We start from the raw sequence: 6885 nt of genomic DNA on the forward strand, positions 1-6885 counted from the left end.
CTGAGTTACAGACGTCAGCAGGGGGATGAAGTATTCTTTAGTCCGAACGACATCACGTGACAATTGTAATTCCACCCTGTTGGCCTCTTTGTAAAATGTGCATTAAAGCCCAGGGCTCTACCTGGGGGCTGGTTCGTGTCCCGTGCGAAACTAAAAAAGTAAACGTTAACATCTTCTCAGGTCAGCCATTAGTCACGTGAGTCGTTAGAACGTCGACTACGCTCTTTTTCCTCAAACCTAACAAAGTTATTTTGTTGCCTAAAACCTGAACACCTGAATTCAATCTCTTTATAGCGGCTCTAATCAGGCCAGGCCCCTCCCACTTCCTGCTCTTCCTCCCACAGCTCTGCCACCCGACCTCCTCTTCACACCAATGCATTTAACAAGTGGACACTTACGTGCCGTTTCCGACATGTCCAAAACTCACCATAGACAAGTACGTAGAGCGTCATAGTTCAAAGCTTAGGGCCGCCAATCCAGCGTAGCTTTTTGACGAGTCGGGAGTGAGAATGCTTGGATGGATTCCACCACAAAAAGCTCGCTGTGAGAATGGTTCCAGTTGTAGCGTAACAGGGAAAACTGAGCTATCTACTGTAACCATTCTCAAGGCCGAAGCTTAAAAACAAAGACATGTTGGAAGGAATCACTTCAGCCATTAAGACTTGGGTCAGAGGTTCATTAGAAATGCTGCGTTTGTGTTGTTATGTTGTATCGAGTACAAAAAAAGTTTCTCTTTGCACCAGTTTGGTGTGTTTTAGCAATAATTGGTTCAAGCCAAATAAATCAACTAGAGAAAAAACATCACGCCGCTCTTTGAAGCTTTGGATGTCTTATTATTTGGGATGTGGAACACCATTACGACCCGCGAAGCCGTGGAACAGCTTTCATTCGAAGCATCAGCGCTCCTCTAATTGCTCATCATTATCAGATGAACATGCCCTTTGGACAACAAACCCCGGCTTTGCTGCTTGCATCGACTATTAAAGTCAGACCAATTTTGTGTTATGGCGATGGGAAAAATCATCCGGCTGCCCTCTGATGTTTTGCACTCTCGAGAACGATGTAAAAAACAGTTTTGATGATATCATCCATCGCTTTGTGGAGCTCCTCCGACGAGAGAGAATGTGAGTGTGCGGATTCAGCCGGCACGCCACTTAACCGAGGCTCAGATACAGGATCTGTAAAAAAGGCAGAAACTTGGTGTTGCAAAAGGTAGTTGTTGTAAATAGGAAGTGAGTTGTTTACTTGTGTAGAGGCGATACCAAGAGGGAAGTACAACATTCAAAATGTTACTAAATGAAAAAGAAATCAAGTTTTTTCCAGTGAAATGTAGGCACACGAGTGAAAATCATTAAAAACACTTTTCTTTTTTTGTTTTCCCGAAAAGAAGAAATTGGAAATATACATTTTTTTATGTGGCTGAAGTAATTATCTTAAGATTTTGCAAGACTGTATACGTTTTAATTAAATAAATAATAAGTCTTTCTCCTACAAGTAATATTTTTTCACAAGCAATCAACCTCCCCATTCTGTTCTGAATTGTGCAGTAGCACAGTGATCTGTGAAGCTGATATTAATGGCATCAGATTGCAACGCATGCATTGTTTCCGTTGAATCCCTTTTGCTCGTGAAATCCAGCGCGGAATGGCGGACTCCGCCACCAGCAAAGAAAACCACCACGTAGAGAGGCAATTACAGAATGTAGATACATTGAATTGCCCTCGCTGAAAAATACAGGCCGTAAATTGTATAAACAACAAGGTTTGAATTCATGAAAATCTTAAAGCTTATAACTTCAAAAAAGAATCTGTCGGCTAATGGTGACTGACGTCTTCTTTGAATTGGTGTTAATGAGAGAGAAGAAATGCTGTACAATCACATGTGTATCTGAAAATAAATGACTGGGTTATTAATAAACATGCTTGAAGTCAGCAGGCCGTTTGAATTGTGATTAGAGACACAACTGTTTGACCTATTTTAACATGAATAGATGTGTAACCCAATAATGTCACATTGTACACATTGTACTCTCCTCATTATCTGCAGGGTTTAAGTGTGTAACTTTACTCAACACAGCAAACCCTGTGTTCAGTACAGATCTCTGTCACTGGGCGATTCAGCTCAAACAGTATACAAACAGAAATCTGTCACTCGCATCTTTTTTTTGTGTGACTGAGATCAGAGCAGCCACTCAGAGGAATCTTGAGATAGTGAGTCCAGCGTAGAGCAGAAGACAGAATGTCGGTAAATCCTGTCAGTCAATCAATGAATCAAGTTTTATTCACGTTGCACCTTTCAAAACAAATCAAATGCAATTCAAAGTGCTTTACTTTGAATGATTGACGAGATGAAAACGAGACCAAGATGGAGAGACTGATGAACACCAAATCAAAGAATAAAATCAAAAAAATACAACACTGAATAAAAAAAGGTCAAATTAACAAACAAAATATGAATACAAATATAATATGTATATATACTAAAACCATAGCATAAGAACACACAAGACACTGTATAAAATCTAAAGTTGTGCGGTGAGGAGTGTTCTTCAGTGGCTCATATTGGGTATGTTCTCAGTTAAGCTGCAGTTATTTCAGCTTCGTCCAGGGGTCATTTTAACACCACTCTGTATTCTGCCTGAATAACAATGCAATGCACTCTGCTCTGGTAAAAAGAAAAAAAAAACCTTTGAAGAGACATTTTACTCAGCAATGTCTTTTTAAAAAACGGGAATAGTATGTTTCTAGCTGGAGCTTCCAGTGATAAGGAGACAATTAATACGTATTTCTACATTTACCAGATAAGCTGTGAGTTCACAGGGGTGTTTGTTGAATTCAATTTCACGCACTTTAATTGGATTTGCTCTCAGAGATGATATCACACCTTGTGACGATACATGGCCCGCATTCAAAATTCTTACCTTAACCTTTCCCTGGTCTGCTACAGGCCTAACCCCAGCCCTTAACGTAAACTTAATTCAAGTTTTAACATTGAAACCAAGTCAGAATCCTGAAATGAACCATTCACCTTTTGGAGATACATTTGTTGTCCACTAATGGCCGAGTGAGTGTGAAACCATAATATGACTATGTGGACCGGCTACTATCCTGATAATGTTCACACACACACACACACACACACACACACACACACACACACACACACACACACACACACACACACACACACACACACACACACACACACACACACACACACACACACACACACACACACTAGCGTTTTCAAACAACTACGGCGACTACTTATTTCACTGTGAGGTGCTTTAAAAATAAAATCATAACAGAAAAGGCATTCTTTTAATATTCATAATAGCTGTAACTGTAATAATAAATAAATGATAAATGGAATCAAACATGTATGTACATACTGTGGAACCAACATTAATTTATAGAGATAAAAAGTTGCAATGATGGAAATAAAATCCACGACCGCAGATAAGGGGAGAGGAAATACTTCTTTATGCACGAAGGCCCCCATTACCAATCTACGAATATGATAATCTCTAGACTGTAAATACACACACACACACACACACACACACACACACACACACACACACACACACACACACACACACACACACACACACACACACACACACACACACACACACACACACACACACACACACACACACACACACTCTGTGTGTGTCATACTGTCATACTGTACTTGCATGAATCAAACTGGACATATTCCAGTTGAGGGTTCTTGGTCTGGTCTTACATACAATTGGTAGAAAAAGCGAGTTTTATGCTTGAAGGGATTTTCAGCTGGCTCACAGCAACAGAGCACACAAACACCTCAAAGACACACACACACACACACGCACGCACACACACGCACGCACGCACACGAGCTACAGCAGAACCTACCATGTGTTCACACACGACTGCACTGCTGTTAGCTTCGGCCCCCGTCTGTGCTGCAGGTGAGCTCTGCCTCAGTGACGTGCACAGCCAAGGGGAGATATTCATTTTCTAACTGACATGTGTGTATCCACGCTGGGAGACAATTTGTTGCTTGAACGCTCCGAGTTGCCTTTTTTTTCAGAGACAGGTAGTGGCGCGCTGTAAAAAATGTGACAACTTTGCAAGTCAAAAGTTCTAAATGGCAGTTAGGAAATCCTGAAGAATATGTCACAGGGTTCAGCCTTCATACTGAAAATATCTTTGACAGGACAGCAAAACTGTAAGCCCTGAAAGCCCTGAAAGCACAAGAAAGCCCGGGAGAAGAAGTTCAAAAAGAAATCTTCCCCTCCCTGGCTCTGGATCAGAAAGTTGGAATCAAATGTACAAGAATGGGATTGTAATACAACTATAATAAGTCTGTGAATAGCAAGGAAAAAGGAAGGATGTGAGAGTCAAAAAGGTTATTTAAAGCTGCGCTTGACAAGGGGGGCATTTAGTAGTTAACGAGTCCACTGTCTTCCGCACAAGTTGGTGCAGACCAATCATAGTGGACACATTCGGTCTTTCCCATGTCACGATTTTGTGCCCCCTCTATTCCTCGCCCCTCCGGCTAGTGACCCCTGAATGGATCTCAGCGCTCTGTCTTGAAGACATCCCGATTCCTCAAATACATGCTTTCGGCTCCCAATGACATATAAAAGACATGCGACGCACAGCTGGCAGGACCCTACCATATGTAACAGTTCCTTTTTATATTCGTAGAAGTCGTAGTTATTTAAGAAGATTGGATAGGGATGAGGAAACAAGGGAAGAGAGGGTTGTAGGAAGAAGGTTGGGTGAATCGAATGGCGGGCCGACGGTGGCCGTGGCCGGCAGGAACGGAGGGGTGGAGACTGTTGGGTGGGGCCCGTCTCTTTGGAGCTCTGGTGGTGCAAAGTCCCCAAAAAGATAGCCCCACGAGGGCAGGTGCCGGTGAGCATTTCTAATGTCGTTCGGGTTGGAGTGGATGTAGGAGAGGTACACGGTGGAAGACCGACGACCGAGGATCTCAATGACGGGGTCGGGAATGCCTTGGCTCGAAGCGGTGGAGGTGGCGCCAATGCGGATGAATGACCCGAGTAAAACTCGGGGGTTATTCCGGATCTGGCCAATATGTGGCGGAAGTGGTGGTGAAACCAGGACAGCGTGGCCCCTTTGCCCGTCTCTGTGATGAAAAAGTAGAAAAGGGGATCTTACGGAGAAGTCTGGCAGACTGATCTTGAGATTAAGTAATCGCGGATCGGTTCGTACAGGCTAAGGTACGTATCTAGTCGGAAGCGGTAGATAGGCTGAGGCGGTCCGTATTGTTTGGTCTTGCTGCGTTTGAGATGATATATGACGGTGTCGGGAGGATGGATTGAGATATCGGACATTGTGGCATGTAGTGACGGATTGCGGTCAGAGTTCGAGGCGGTGAACTCAGAGCAACGAAGGAAGCCGAAGAAAGCCAGCAAGAACATGGACTCGAGTGCTTTGTCTATGAAGGGAGAAAGGTAGCCTGAGTGGAGTGTACGGATGCAGCGGGTGAGGAGGTGCGAAGTGAGGGGCAGACGTTTATGTACGGGACGTGGTTCGGCTTTACGGAGACCTTTGAGACAGTTTAGACACCCATACCCATATGGTGGAGGACTTTATCTTAAGGAGGGAACGGGTGAATGTAATGAAGGTCGTGAGGGTAAGAATGTTGAGTAATGGGAAAGGAAGGTTAAAGGAGGCGTGGAAAGCATTGAAGCGGTTCCATCCGGTGGCAGTACGATGAGTGTTTGAGGGGCAACGCTGTTGAGGATGGCATCTTGAGAGGCGGAGATTGGGTGTTCCAGTTGAGGGGTCAGATGAAGATGGTGGCTGAAAACGGTGGGACCGGAGTCGGCAGGGGATCTGAGGTTGGTGCTAATCGTCTGAATTTCTGGAATGAGAAATGGGAAATTGAATCAGCGATGGAGTTGTAGTGACCTGGAATGTGGGAGGCTCGGATGATGAACTGGTGCTGTGCTGAAACCAAGGTTAGTCTCCGCATGAACAGCATTATTTCTAGACAAGACCGTCCTTTATTCATGATGTCTACGACGGCGCTGTTGTCTGAGTAGACGGCAATGGTCTTTTTGGACCATTCATGCCCCCAAAGAATGGCTGCTACGACTATTGGATACATTTCGGAGATTGAGGAAGAAGGAGGTAGGGATGCTTGGAGTGAGACGGAGTCGAGGGTGATGCCGAGGAATTCCAGGAATGCACTGGGACCTGCGGTTTTCTCTGCTGAGAGGGGAACGCCAAGTTCCTGGAACGCGGAAGTTAGAGTGTGGAGGCCGAGTGCTGGGGGAGAGGAATGTGGTGTGACGGCGAGGAAGTCATCCAGGAGGTGGATGACGTACGGGAGTTTGTGTTTATCAGGATCCAGCAGAGTGCTTCTGATAGGTAATGAAAATGTTTTGGTCTGCTCTTGCACCCTAAGGTCAGGCGCACCGCGAAGTAGTAAGCATCTTTCCAGAGGACACCGAAAAGGGGCCAGTAGTCAGGGTGGATGGGCAGTACTTTAAAGGCGCTAGTGATGTCTGCTTTAGCCAACCAGGCTCCTGGACCTGCGAGGCGGATGAGGGATGCGGCGTGATCTATTGTGGTGTACTGCATGGAGTAGTCCAGGCTGGGGATTAGGCTGTTGATGCTTGGGACGGTGGAGCCGTGGGGGGAAGAGAGGTCTATGATGAGTCTCTTTCTTCCTGAATATTTCCTAGTAGCGATGCCGATTGGACTGATTCTGAATATGGGAACTTGCGGATTGCAAGTTTTTTCGGAAATTGTTCGAGGATAGATTTCGGGAGCCGTGGGGGTCGTGGATGGTTGATCTCAGCCGAGATTGCTGGCGGCGAGAGATAATGGGAGAAGGTGCCATCTCCGGGACTTCTGGAGTATC

This window comes from Pholis gunnellus, assembly GCF_910591455.1.
Source record: "Pholis gunnellus genome assembly, chromosome: 18".
In the NCBI taxonomy this organism is placed as follows: domain Eukaryota; kingdom Metazoa; phylum Chordata; class Actinopteri; order Perciformes; family Pholidae; genus Pholis; species Pholis gunnellus.